This window comes from Eptatretus burgeri, chromosome 6 (genome assembly GCF_056783735.1).
Source record: "Eptatretus burgeri isolate ZD-2024b chromosome 6, Ebu_testis_v1, whole genome shotgun sequence".
Lineage (NCBI taxonomy): Eukaryota > Metazoa > Chordata > Myxini > Myxiniformes > Myxinidae > Eptatretus > Eptatretus burgeri.
In genome coordinates this window covers 106953496-106965890 of record NC_140966.1, presented here as the reverse complement: position 1 = coordinate 106965890, position 12395 = coordinate 106953496, and the positions used below count along the sequence as shown (strand labels likewise).

At 44.4% G+C, this 12395-nt stretch overlaps 1 long non-coding RNA gene across 1 annotated transcript in view; it reads left to right on the top strand.

The window, feature by feature from the left end:
- Positions 1 to 7601: 7601 nt before the first annotated feature.
- LOC147025544 (uncharacterized) overlaps positions 7602 to 12395 on the top strand; it is a 186572-nt gene continuing 181778 nt past the window's right edge. The window contains exon 1 of the long non-coding RNA XR_015059567.1: positions 7602 to 9876. This is a non-coding gene — a long non-coding RNA (uncharacterized LOC147025544). The remainder of the gene's footprint in view (positions 9877 to 12395) is intronic.

Here is a 12395-nt window from a genome sequence, read left to right as displayed (position 1 = left end):
GGCGAGCTATCGGCGAAACCATGAACAAATGACAAATTCCTGCCCCAACTGACTGCTCAGTGGGGCAACGCCAAACCACGTAGCATAACCAAACCACAAAGAGTAATGTAACTATGCAGCACAACGGGTCAGCTCAAGTATGGGAGCATGCACCGGAGCAGCGCATCGCTGCATCCACTTTCAGCCAGGTCACCAGGGGCCTCCGCCTGACCATTACCCAGGCAGATGCCCTGCCCATCCCAATACTGCAACCACGAGGCACGTGGATGGCCCATTGGCCTCCTCCACCAACGAGGCTCCCTCTTTGAGAGAATCTGGTGAGCAGGATCAGCGTCGAGAAAACGAGACACATGCTGATGCTCACGGACTATAAGTTGACTATAACAAATCTCATTTCTCACTCAGCAAACGCTCATTGAGCACAAAGACTGAACAGCGATAGCTAAGGATTCTTTGAAGAGACCTGGAAACGAAAGAGTGAAGTCTCTGTCAGATCCTTGGTCAGAGTCCAAATCTCACGTCCATAAAGCAAGACTGGAAGGACCAAGGACCTGAAGACTCAGACTGTCATCCTCCTGCATAGGTACCGACAGCACCACGCCCCATGATCCAGTGAATCCATGTCTCTCCAGGGCCGACACAGACGTCTATCGACCTCTGGCTCACAACATGCGGAGACAGGAATATCACTGCCAAGGTAAGTGAATCTTGCCGTGACCTCAATATATTCACCACAAACAGGTTCAGACAAGACAGCAGCATCCAAAATGTCATTGAAAGCCTGGATCTTAGTTTTGACCCAGGAAACCCGTAATCCCAGTGGATCTGACTCCTTATTCAGCACCTTGAGGGCCCCCGTAAGGATATCCAGGGTTTCCGCAAGGATGACTGCATCATCTGCAAAATCACGGTCAGAGATCTTGACATTCCCAAACAATACACCGCAACTTGATGTCTCCGACATCCTCCCTAGAATCCAGTCTGTACAAGCACTGAAAAGTGTGGAGGCAAGGACACACCCCTGATGAAAACTCCAGTAACTGCTGGAAAGAAGTCAGAGATGGAACCACCACACCTCACAGCACTTTAAGTTCCAGAGTATAGTTCAGAAATTAGATTGATCAGTTTTGGTGGTACTCCACAAAGACCGAGAATCCTCCAGAGGGCATCCCAATTCACTGAATGTAACGCTTTACAGAGATCAACATCGGCTGCAAGCAGCCCCTGCCAAAACTCTAATCTGCATTCGGTGAGGACCCGAAGAGCAAGGATACGGTCAATCGTTGACCTCTTTGGTGTGAAGCCCGACTGCTCTGGGTGCTGGTGCTGAAGCAGATGGTGGTAAACTCTATCCAGAATTATCCGAGCAAAGACCTTGCCCGGCACTGAGAACAGCATCACCCCTCGGTAGTCGTTGCATTCTTGGCGATCACCCTTCCCTTTCCAGAGAGTAACAACAAGGCCCCTCTTACAGTCAGTTGGGATGATGCCCGTGTTCCCAACAGAACACAGAACTGCATGCAACGACATGAATACAGCATTTCCACCAACCTTGAGAAGTTCGGTGTGGACATCACAGATCCCTGGAGCTTCACCCCATTTCAACCGGTTCACCGCAGCCTGTGTTTCCACAAATGAAGATGGTTTTCAGTTGATTGGAGGGTCAGCAATAGGGATAGTAACAGCCCTGACATCCATCTCAACAGCTGATGGCTCAGCCTGGTATAGCAGCTCAAAGTAATCTGCCCAGCAGGTTTTCACTTTGCACAGCTCTGTCAAGAGGTCACCACCCTCTGCTCTAACTGCAGTACACCGAGTGACAGGCTTGGAGGAATATTTGCAATTCTGCAGACCACATTGCAGAACCAAACTACCAATTGTATCCAAACTACCAACTGTAACCAAACCACCAAGCATAACCAAGCCACCCAGAATAACGTAAACATGCAGAATAATGTCACCACCCAGAGTAACTTAACCACTCAGCATAACCAAACCACACAGAGTAACGTAACCACCCAGCATAACCAAAGTACCAAGCACATACAAACCACCCACCATAACCAAACCACAAAGAGTCATGTAACCACTTAACGTAACCCAACAACCCAGAGTAACCAAACCATCCAGCATAACCAAACTACCCAGAGTAACCAAACCATCCAGCACAACCCTTGCACAGGAACTGCTTCAGCAGCACCGATGCTCTCTCTGCAAAGAGTATGGTACATTGATGATGACGGTTAAACACAGTGAGTGGTTTGAACAAGTAATTTTATTTACTGCAAAATAGTTTTCTACAGTTGAGCCACTTGAGGGCGCGAGTGCTCCAACAAATTTCCAGACAATTATTCACCATTCTAAATACAAGGTGCAACATCCCTTTATTGAATCGTCAATTATAAGTCTAACCTAATTCTGGTACTCCGCCTGAAAGCAGATTCATTGTCCCCAAAGTAGCCTCACGTCGAGGATTACACTGGATGGTTTGCCTTTGCCTTCCCAGTGTATGAATTTGTTTAGGATGCTGACGATAGCTCACATAATCTTGGCGAAGGAGACAAAGGATCTTCAACATCCACCAACGAATGCTGGTAGACAGGTCCATCCGATGGATATGCATACGTTGATGTTTCACCTTATGTGCAAAATACAAGGATGGCAGTTGATACCTGGGTCAGGATTCAAATAGAGATGCGACAGCTCAGAGATGAGTGTGCACATATGCAAGCTATCCTGCCAGACCATCAATTATACATACATGTGCTAATATATGTGAAATCAATGAATGCCAATCAAGAAGCCAATTGATTGGCCTTCCATTGGCACCATTGAATAAATCAATGAAATAATTCATAAAATCAATGTCATTATTTCCCCAATGGAAATGTACAGGTGTGCGATAATGCTTTGCTAGGAGGTTGGAGCTGTTTTAGCAGTGACGAGAATAAGGTAGGAATGAATAAAAAAAGAAGATATTTTTGAATGAAACACCATGAATTGGTTAGAGTACTTACTCTGAGTCTGGTAGGTCGGTGGTTCAATACCGAGACATACCAAGGTATAAAAATGACCGGGCGTAGTGGCTTGCGCCTGTAATCCGGCTACTCGGAGGCTTGGGTTGGAGGATCGCTTGAGGACGGGATCTCTGCGTTGGGCCGCGCTACGAGAGGGTGTAGGGCAGCCCGGAATCATGGCGAAACCCAATCCTTATCCCTGTGTCGTAAGAGGCGACCAGGGTTGCGTCAGGAAGGGCATTCGGCGTAAAACCTATGCCAAATCAGTATGCGGATCATAATGGATGATCCGCTGTGGCGACCCCTAACGGGAGCAGCCGAAAGACGAACAACAACAACCAAGGTATAAAAATGGTGTTCTGCTGCTTCCTTACTCGAAGTTTTGCATTTAAAGGATAAGGCTTAGTCGAAACATGGGGAGGATGCAATTCCTCCTTCATTGTCATGATCAGTGTGGAGAGGAAAGTGACGTCATAAACAAGGCATTGCTGGTATGCAGAGTGCCCCGGGAAGGTACGCCACTTCTTGTGCTTGTTTGAAGTCAAGTGGATTCTTGTATCTTGTGTTGTGTTGTGTTGCAGCTCCTCCATGAACTTTAGAACGGATCCTTGACACCAATTGGTCACTGGCCTTGACACCAACACAAATTTTTTATTACCTGTGCCTAATTTAATTGATTGGACATGATTGAGAAAGAAACACACCTTTCTATATAAGGTCTCATGGTTGACAGTGCATGTCAGAACAGAAACTCTACCATGAAGTCCAAGGAACTGTCCGTAGAACTCCGAGGTAGAATTGTGAGGAGGCATAGATCTGGGGAAGGGTGTAAAATAATTTCTGGAGTGTTGAAAGTTACCAAGAGCACACACAGTGAGTTCCATCATTAGGAGATGGAAAGAATATGGAACGACGCAGACTCTTCCTAGAGCCGGCCAGCCGACCAAACTGAGCAATGGGGCAATAAAGACCTTGGTCAGGGAGGTGACCGAGAACCCAATGACCACTGTCACAGAACTATAGAATTCCTTGGCTGAGATAGGAGAACCTACTGGAAAGACAACAGTCTCTGCAGCACTTAACAAATCTAAGCTTTATGGGAAATTGGCCAGACGGAAGCTATTTCTGAGAAAAGGGCACGTGACAGCACACCTGGAGTTTGCAAAAAGGCAAGGGAAAGACTAAGTGCATGAGGCAAAAGATTCTGTGGTCTGGTCAGACCAATATTTTACTCTTTGGCCTGAATGCAAAGCGTTACATCTGGCAGAAACTGAACATAGCTCATCACCCATCTAACACCATCCCTACCGTTAAGCATGGTGGTGGCAGCATCATGCTATGGGGATGCTTTTCAGCAGCAGGGACTGGAAGACTTGTAAGGGGAGAGGGAAAAAAATGAATGATACCAAATACAGCCAAATCCTTGAGGAGAACCTGCTTCAGAGTGCAAAAGATCTTCGACTGTGGCGAAGACTTACGTTCCAACATGACAATTATGACTCCAAGCATACAGCTACAGCAACAATGGAATGGCTTCAGAATAAAAACGTGAAAGTCCTTGAGTGGCCCAGCCAAAACCCAGACTTGAATCCCATTGAGAATCTGTGGAAAGACCTAAAGATTGATGTTCACCGACACTCCCCATACAACTTGACAGAGCTTGAGCAAGTCTGCAAGGAAGAATGGGAGAAAATCTCCAAATCCAGATGTGCAAAGCTAATACAGACATACCCAAGAACACTCAAAGTTGTAATCGCTGTCAAAGGCGCTTCGACAAAGTATTGACTCGGGGTTGAACACTTATTGACGCGCGACATTTGAGCTTATCATTTTTAATTAATTTTTTTAGAAATTCTAATTCTTATGTTGAGAGTTATCCTGGAGAACTCTGGATAATGCAGTTTAATATGCAAAACCTGCTCTGACTGATCATGGGAATAAAATTTGCATCAATTAAGTAGACTAGTGCATGCCCGTTGGTGCGTGCCCGAAGGTGCGTAGCCGTATGTGCAAACCCCCCAAAAAAATTCAAACCGCGTGGCAGAAACAACAACCACACAGGCCGTTCCTTCACTCTCACGTGGCCGTACGTGCAAAAAAAAAAAAAAGAGAAAGAAATATATATATATATATATATACTTTAAAACCGCTTGCCAGAAACAACTACACAGGCCATTCCTTCGCTCTCGCGTGCCCGTACATGCGTGGCCGTACGTGCAAAAAAAAAAAAAAAAAACTTTCAAACAACCACACAGACCGTTCCTTCGCTCTCGTGAATGACGACTGGATTGGGGCATTGTGTTCATCTATAGATGCGCATAAGAAATCGAGAAATTATTAGAATACAGTAAGTCATCACTATCCGGAAGTGGTGTGTGCCCGTACGGAATGTTCACATCATTCCACGAATTATCGCTTTCATTGAAGTAACAACTGCTGTGATACTTACACACAGAGTTATTTAAAATCAAGTTTACCTCCCTGTTTTTGCTAGCCATGACATTCACTGCCATTGACCATTGCCACTCAAACACCACGGTGAGGCGACAGGGTAGGATTTGTAGGAGACCTGAAAGTACAGTGTCATTAGGTATTCCATGTTCGAATTGTTTTAGTTTGAAAATAGTTAAAAAGAAAAATTATTTGCAAAGCATACCACCAAATTAAGATGTATTTCGTTGGCAAGCATGTTGAGTAGAGCTGAATTCCTTGACACTTCCAAAGGCCACACCGTTTTGACAATTGGAAACAAAAAAAAAGTTGTGCACTTTTTTTGAGAAATTATTTTCGGAACAATATTTCTTCAATAAATAAATAATAATAAAAATTGTCTCCATGAACAGACCTTTATCTCGTTATCACCTCTTCATAAACAACATTGCCAAGGAAATGGCACTTCTTTGTTTCCTTGTCCAGGGCAAGAATGCGGAGGCTGCTGGATCTGCCAACGTTTTGATAAACTATTAGTTTTAATGGCCAATTATTCAATTAGCACCAACGTATTTTGCCTTTTCACAAGGAAAAACGAGAAGAGAAGAGAAGAGAAGAGAAGAGAAGAGAACCCGTAATTGCGAACGCGGCTGAGGTTCTCTTCCCCCATCGGCCACACCTACGCAGCAGCGTGTCCCGTCATTGGTTGGTAAATAAATGGCCATAACTTGGAAAGCACTTGTCCGATTAATCTCAAACCTTGAAAAGGCACATCCTCAGGTTCCCAGCAATACAGCTGGCAAGTTTCAATTAGATTAGACCAGTGGTTGTCGAGAAACAGCGGTCACAGACACATCTATCTATAATTCCAGCAATCTGTGTGTGTGTGTGTGTGTGTGTGTGTGTGTGTGTGTGTGTGTGTGTGTGTGTGTGTGTGACCGCTGTTTCTCGAAAAGCTCTGGTCCGATCTAATTGAAACTTGACAGCTATATTGATGGCGACCTGAGGATGTGCCCTTTCAAGGTTTGAGATTAATCGGACAAGTGCTTTCCAAGTTATGGCCATTTATTTACCAACCAATGACAAGACACGCTGCTGCGTAGGTGTGGCCGATGGGGGAAGAGAACCTCAGCCACGTTCGCAATTACGGGTTCTCTTCTCTTCTCTTCTGTTCTCGTTTTTCCTTGCGAAAAGGCAAAATACGTTGGTGCTAAATGAATAATTATTGGCCATTAAAACTAATAGTTTATCAAAACGTTGTCAGATCCAGCAGCCTCCGCATTCTTGCCCTGGACAAGGAAACAAAGAAGTGCCATTTCCTTGGCAATGTTGTTTATGAAGAGGTGATAACGAGATAAAGGTGTGTTCATGGAGACAATTTTTATTATTATTTATTTATTGAAGAAATATTGTTCCGAAAAGAATTTCTCAAAAATAGTGCACAACTTTTGTTTGTTTCCAATTGTCAAAATGGTGTGGCCTTTGGAAGTGTGAAGGAATTCAGCTCTACTCAACATGCTTGCCAATGAAATACATCTCAATTTGGTGGTATGCTTTGCAAATTATTTATTTTTTAAGACTATTTTCAAACTAAAACAATTCGAACATGGAATACCTAATGACACTGCACTTTCAGGTCTCCTAAAAATCCTACCCTGTCGTCTCACCGTGGCGTTTGAGTAGCAATGGTCAATGGCAGCCAATGTCCAGGCTAGCAAAGACAGGGAGCTAAACTTGATTTTAATTAACTCTGTGTGTGTAAGTATCACAGCAGTTGTTACTTCAATGACAGCGATAATTCGTGGAATGATGTGAACATTCCGTACGGGCACACACTACTTCTGGATAGTGATGACTTACTGTATTCTAATAATTTCTCGATTTCTTATGCGCATTTATAGATAAACATAATGCCCTAATCCAGTCGTCATTTACGAGAGCGAAGGAACGGCCTGTGTGGTTGTTTGAAAGTTTTATTTATTTGCATGTACGGCCACGCACGTACCGGCACGCGAGAGCGAAGGAACGGCCTGTCTGGTTGTTGTTTCTGGCACGTGGTTTGAAAGTTTTTTTTTTTTTTTTGGTTTGCACCTACGGCCACACCTATGGGCATGCACTAGTTGAAGTAAAAGGCCTGGTGTTGGCTTAACCCTTTAGGTGACTGGTTGAAGATCCCAGGGTCTTGAGTTCAAGCCCCTGTCAGGCCGTTGATCTCACTCCAGGTAAGGTCGACTCACCCGGTCATCCTTCTGAGGTTGGCAAAATGAGTACCAGCAATGCTGGTAACAGGGACATTGCATCAGCAGTGCAGTCTTGCCCTCAGAAAATGATGCAACCAAACACCCATAGGCTACATGCGAATAAAAAACTGAACTATTACAAAGGAGCATGTCATATACACTCGACTAAATTGTGAAGCCATTCAGAGAAGGTGACAGAAAGACAAATACTGTAGCCAAGCAAAATTTAAACTCTCAACATGATCATTAACTACGATTATTACCACAAGTAAGAGAGGCTCTGTGGAGCTGAGTGTGCAGCGCTGGTGTTGACCTATGCGTACAATGAAGATGGCATGCGAACGTGAGTTCTGCAAACTCTTCCACGTCCTGGCTGTGGTACGTGAACACACACCCAAATGTAGACTCCAACATCTACGCAGAAAGCAGGAAAATGTTATGTCCGTTATATGGGCCACAAACTGGAAAGACTGGGACAGAGAAGCAGGAATTGAGGGACACACTGGAGAGGATGATGGAAATGGTTGAGCTGGACATGATGCTGTGCAATGCGGTTACTTTAACACACATGTGGGAGTAGCGGAGCAGAGTGAAGACGAATGTTTTGGTAAATGTGGTTGGGGAACAAGGAATAGAGATTGTCAAGAGCTGGTGGAGCTAATGGTGAGGTATGGGATGCCCATAGCTGGTTCATTCTTTCAAAAGCGAGAAAGCCACAAAATTACCGAGAGGAGTGGACAACATAGCGCAGAAGTGGATTTGGTGGTTGTCAGGAAGTGACAGTTGGGGAGGGTTGAGGATTGTAACGCAATGGCGGGAGAGCATGTTACCAGCCAGCACAAGACCTGTGGTGTTTCTGACACGAATGAAGAAAAGGAGGGAGGTTAAGTGCAGGGGTCGGAAGATTATGAGGTTGGAGAAGTGTTGGGGAAATGTCGTCGCAGAGTACAAGGAAAGGTTGAGGGCTAGATATGACTTAGTGAAGAGGCCCAGACGGTTTTGAGGAGAAGAAGAAGTACGGAGAGGCATTTAGGGGAATTGGAGAAGTTTTGTGTGGAAGGACATTAGGAAAGGGCATTGGGATTTGTGGACATGGAGAAGTCCGACAACACTGTCTCAACAGAGATGGTGATGACGACATTGAGGTGTATGGGAGTCCCAGAAGCAGACTTTAGATTGGTGGAAGGGATGCACAAGGGAACAAAGGGAAGAGTTTTGGTTTTTCCTGGGATGTCTGAGGAGTTCAGCATGGGCATCAGTTTCAGGCAGTGAAGCACTCTCAGCCAACTCATGTTTATCATGGTTATGGAGCTGGTAAGCAGAAAGGTGAGCTTGAATCGCAGTATGAGGAAGATGCTGTATGTGGACTATCTGCCTGTCGTGGTGGAGAGTGGTCGGAAAATGCAGAAGCACTGGAGGAGTGAAAGGAGACATTTGGGAAGCATGGGCTGAAGGTGAGTATGGGCGTCGATTGATGGGGGACGGGTGGGCACACTCCCCCCCCCCCACTTTTTATCAAGGGGGGGGACAACATATCGATTGTCCCCCCACTTCTTTCATTGAACGTAAGTTACGTAACACAAAACGAGCTCCTCGAGTACAACCAGCCCGAGATGCTCCTCAAATACAAGAATAAATTTTTAAATCTCTATAATTCCAGCAATCTCTGTGTGCATGTTTGTCTGTGTGCGTTTGTCTGCGACCGTTGTTTCTCGACAACCACAAAAAATACTTGAAACTTGCCAGGTATATTGCTGGGGACCCAAGGATGTTCCTTTTCAAGGTTTGAAATTAATCGGACAAGCGGTTCCCAAGTTATGGTCTCCGTACTGGGCAAGCCGTTCGCGTCTGCTTTGGCTTTGGGAGTTGGACCAAACCATTTCACGTAAATAGAGGGGGGGGTTGCCCAATACAGAGCCTCTCTGGATCTTTACTTTTTGCCAAAAACAACAAAAGAAAAAGAACCGTTAGTTTTATTGGTCCATTATAGTTCTATTAAAGATGATAGGTTAACAATTCAACATTGAGAATCCGTGCTTCCAAAGCCATGGTCTCCCACCGGCCAAGCGTCCATAGCGACGTCGCTTTTTGATCCTTCGATGTCGGCTCTTCCTATCATTGCGAAGCAGAATTCACCAAGCGTTGGATTGTTCACCCACTAACAGGGAACGTGACCTGGACATTTTGAAGTATGTTGGGACGTTTTCGGACTTTGTATCTTCATTTTATGAGTGTTTAAAGAAATCGCGGCTTCATGGCGCGGAACGCCATGCCTCGGATAGTGTTAGGCCGCAACGGCTCGGAGCCCCTTTAGCGATCAAAATAGATTATTTCACCTTTCTAACTTGTATCGCCGGATGCCTGATGTTATTACCTGCACGATGATGTGTGTGTTTAATTCTTGTGACTTTGCACCGTCGAGTTATAAGCCAATAAAAGATTTTGCGGCCTGGTATGTTTGTGATGGTGGAGCGTGTGCAGGATGACGCGGTTCCACTCTCCCGGCTCGCACGAACGAACGGAAAGATATTTTGTAATTCTGTTTTCATATTTCACAGTCGATAACAGTGGCCTAAATGCCAACGTTGAAAACCGGGTGAAAATGAAGGAAAGTGGGTATTTTGGCGACTAAATTAGCTTTGAATACTTGGGAAACATAAAATAAAATGCGCTGATTCACTCGCTTTTGCGGCGGTTAATGTAAGTAATTTTTTCATCGGTACTTGGACTTGGGGGAGGTATAGACCTACAAAACGAGAGGTATCATTCGGTCGTCGGACTTATGAGGATTAAATTATAGATTTTAAAAGGTAGCTGTTGAAAAATATGCAAACTTCACCAAAGCGGTTGGGACAAACAACGGACAATTATTTTTGAATTCTGTTCTCGGATTATAAAGTGTCTATAGGGTAGTCATGAGATTACCTCGAAAATCCGATTAAAATAGGCTTAGGCTTATTAGCTTAGCCGCGGCTTGCAATTTTTACTTGGAAAAATAACGTTCCGGAAGGAATTTCTCTTCCGCCATCATCCGAGTAATTCTCCGCTTGCACGAGGACAAAGACTAAGGATAGACCGACAGAATAAGGTGTCTCATTAAACTGTGTGATTTAGAATGATTAAATTTGAGATTTTAAATGCAGCGTTGAAAATAAAATAAAGAGAATTGTCAGCTTCTTCGTCACCATGTCAAACCCGCAACGGTTCTGGGCTCCTTTAGGCCTAAGTCACATTTGTTCTACAGCGAGGATACGGCGGCCGTACGCCCTCTGAATTATCAGAAACGTCCGGCGGCCGCAGAGTTTCTGCGGTGGCCTCAGGATGGCCCTACGCCGTATGGCTATCTTTTGCAGGCCGTAAGGTCGCCGTGGAATTATAACACGGAGTTATAACTTTTTTTCATTTCTACGTTCGCCGTAGTAATTCGACATGCCGAAAAAAAAAGTTAACCCATTCGTTACTGTCCGTCTGGCCGCAGGTTTGCCTTGGGGCCCCCCTGCGGTCCCCCTGCAGTCGCCTTGCGGGCACCTTGCGTCTGCCTTGAAAATGATATGGCCGCTGCAGGAACGCCCTAAGGTCACCGTGTGACATCAAATCAACGACCGTATGGCAACCCCACGTTTTCGGTCTCCACAATTTATAAATACGCTGTGCGGCTCCCCGAAAAATAAAAACATATGTGACTGCTCCATTGTGTGACCGTGGAAATACTGTGGCCGCCATATAATTGCTAGTGGCCGTAGGTTTTGGAGACCCCACGGCCACCATGGCAAATGTGACCTCGGCCTTAGCGACCAAAAATGGTTTATTTCACCTTTCTAATTTATATCGCACGATACTTAAGGGTCATTCCATGTCAAATCATCAAAGAATCTGCCGTCATCTCTCAGATTTTTGTAAAACTTTGGGAACCAATTGGGAGCCATTAAAAACGGTAAGAACTAAAATATTTTTGCTAACAGCCTCTTAATTAGTGAGATACAGACTAACGAACTTTGGACTAATTAGCATGACGTCGCGAATTCAAATGGCCATAATCTCTAAAAGTATAAGACCTAGAGAGCTGGTTTTGGTGTCATTTTAAAGGTATTTTCATGCCCTATGAATTTGTCTGGGCAACATTTTCCTACCTCCAATCACAAAAAAGTTATCACAAAATATAAACCTCAATCGTGAATCCCCAAAAAATGTATCCTTCAAATTTCCTCAAATTCATCCCAGAGGTACCTTATGATGTCAAGAAGTTTCCACATAAGTTTTGTGATGGGCACTCCAATAGTTTCTGAGATATGAGCAATAATGTACATGTACGTACGGCATATAGGTTCGAAAATCAGCATTTGTAATGTATTATACAATCATTCTAACCTAGCCATGACAGGGAACACAGGGAACGAACATCAATTGCTTTGAAGTATCATATACTTTCATTTTCAACTGGGCCTGAGGGGAAGAAACAAGTGCTGCTGTTGCTGCATTGAAAAGGAAATTGAAAGCCTAAGTCAGGTTAGTGAACACTGTGTACTTGAACTCACTTATTGATTGTATAATACATTACAAATGCTGATTTTCGAACCTATATGCCATACGTACATGTTCATTATTGCTCATATCTCAGAAACTATTGGAGTGCCCATCACAAAATTTATGTGGAAGCTTCTTGACATCATAAGGTACCTCTGGGATGAATTTGAGGAAATTTGAAGGA